The sequence below is a fragment of the Capsicum annuum genome, chromosome 10 (assembly GCF_002878395.1).
Source record: "Capsicum annuum cultivar UCD-10X-F1 chromosome 10, UCD10Xv1.1, whole genome shotgun sequence".
Taxonomy (NCBI): domain Eukaryota; kingdom Viridiplantae; phylum Streptophyta; class Magnoliopsida; order Solanales; family Solanaceae; genus Capsicum; species Capsicum annuum.
This window is the reverse complement of record NC_061120.1, coordinates 216,764,134-216,766,846: the sequence shown is the minus strand read 5'-3', so window position 1 is coordinate 216,766,846 and position 2,713 is coordinate 216,764,134.

Genomic DNA, 2,713 nt, shown 5'->3' with positions numbered 1-2,713 from the left:
GGAGTCCGAGCAACATTAGATAACAGGTTTGCATATGGTCCTTCGATTTATTATGTCAACATACAGTCCTGTTAACTGCTACTGTATACATTTATGCAACCATCTAGACTAATTGTTGGGAGAAAATGAGATTCTGAACAAGTCAACCTAGGAAAAAGAAAATAAAACAAGACCTGTGTGACTTGATGAAGCTGGTGCTGCAGCCGATGCTATATAAAAATACTAGAGGAAATTACAAAAAAATGAATGTAAATGGACATAATTATTATCGGTTGCATAGGAGGTGAAAAGATTGCTACATTGTGAATCAGCTCATACAGAAATAATTTGGATGCAACAGCTGTTGTAATTGCAAATGACTAGAAAGCTACCACGAATGAACTCTATGAGATAAGACAACCAAGAGAAGACTCTGATACCATGTCAATTTTCTGCTGAATGCCTCTCAATATTGAGAGTCTTGTCATTAAATAAAAAATATTCAATGATTACATCCCTAAAGATCCATCTTCCTATCCCTAAAGATCAGCTTTTCTATCCCTCTAAATCCGCTATTCTATCCTACCAAATCTGCTCTACTAAAGCCAATATTATTCTCTTTAACTACAAAATCAAATCTATGTAATTACACTAATATACAACAATATATGGTTACATTAATATATACAATATTTACATCATGCTAACATCCCCCCTCAAATTGATGCTGGTAGATCAAGAAGCATCAATTTGCCGACTAGAAACTGATGTCGTCGTTGTGCCGTTGATTTTGTAAATGCATCAACTATTTAAAGATCACTGGACACGTGCGGAAGAGTAATGACACCTTTATCTACATCTTCTCGTATATAATGACAGTCTACTTCGATGTGTTTGATCTGCTCATTATAAACCGGATTAGTAGCAATCTGAATAGCACTTGTATTGTCAGCATGGAGAAGAGTAGGATTAGATTGAGGAAATCCAATCTCAGCAAGTAATCCACGAAGCCACACAATCTCAGAGCAAGCAGTAGACATTGCTCGATATTCAGGCTCTGTTGAAGATTTTGACACGCGGTCTTGTTTCTTACTCTTCCAAGATGTCAAAGAGTCTCCAAGAAACATGCACCAACCAGTAACCAAACAACGAGTGTCAAAACATCCCAACCAATCAGAATCACTAAAAGCATTAAGACAAATAGGAGAACCACTAGGAAAGAATAATCCATGATTAGATGTTCCTCTCGGAGATATCGAATGATGCGACGGACAGCCACCAAATGAAGATGACGGGGAGCTTGCATGAACTGACTAACTTGGTGAACTGCAAAAGAGATATCAAGCCTGGTAATAGTAAGGTAATTTAAGCTCCCAACTAATTGCTGAAATATAGTTGGATCAGAAAGAAGATCACCTTCCTCCTGGCGATACTTTACAGTCAATTCTAATGGAGTATTTACAGAGGAGAAATCCTGAAGACCTGCCAAAGAAATCAAATCTTGGGTATATTTGTGTTGATTTAGAAACACACCAGATGAATCACGATGAACTTCCAAACCCAAGAAATATGTAAGAGTACCAAGATCTTTCATATGAAGAGAATTCTTAAGTTGTTGCTGCAGGCTAGTGATTAGTGAAGAATCAGTTCCTGTAATAATAATGTCATCTACATATACCAAAAGAATAACACAACCTATGGATGTTTTCCAAAGAAACAAAGATGAGTCATATTTGCTCTGCTCAAAAGAGAATTGTAGCAAAGTAGACCAAAATTTGTCAAACCAAGCTTTAAGAGCTTGTTTTAATCCATACAAAGACCACTTCAACTTGCATACATCTGATGTAGGCAATGAGAACAAACCTGGTGGAGGTTTCATATAAATATCCTCTTTGAGATCACCATGAAGAAAAGCATTTTTGACATTCATTTGATGAAGAGTCAAGTTTTGTGAAGCAGCAATAGCAACAGTAGTTCGCACCGTCGTTATTTTTGCTACCGGTGCAAAAGTCTCTTCATAGTTCACACCATACTCCTGTTTGTTACCAAGAACAACCAACCGAGCTTTGTACCGATCAAGAGTTCCATCAGAATAAATTTTAATTGAATAAACCCATTTGCATCCAATTGGATGGATATTTGACGGACATGAAATAATACCCTATGTGTCATTTTCTTTGAGAGCCAAAAGTTCTTCCTTCATTGCCTTCTGCCAATATTCATGCTTGGAAGCTTGTGAGTAACAAGTTGGAATAGAAATAGTAGATAAAGTAGATGAAAAGCCATACCAATTAGGAGTACGAGATACTCTCGTAGATCGTCGAGTGGGCTCAAGGGGAGCAGGCCTTGAAGAATTCTCTGATTCTAGTTTTGGTGCAGTTTCAGGTAGCGGATCAATACCAGGAGGGGGTAAAGTTAGCCGCCGATATTCGTACACAAATCCGGGTTTGAACCTCTTAGAAGAAGATGATAAATCCTCAAAAGTAAGAAGAAGAGGAGAAGCAGGAGATGACTCAACATGAGTAGGAAAAAAATACTGATTCTCAAAGAAAACAACATTTCTAGAAACATGAAATTTATTAGAACATGGATCATAACAGAGAAAACCTTTCTGTGAAGTACTATAACCCATAAAAACACATTTAGTAAACTGAACAGAAAGGTTTTCTCTGTTATGATCCATGTTCTAATAAATTTCATGTTTCTAGAAATGTTGTTTTCTTTGAGAATCAGT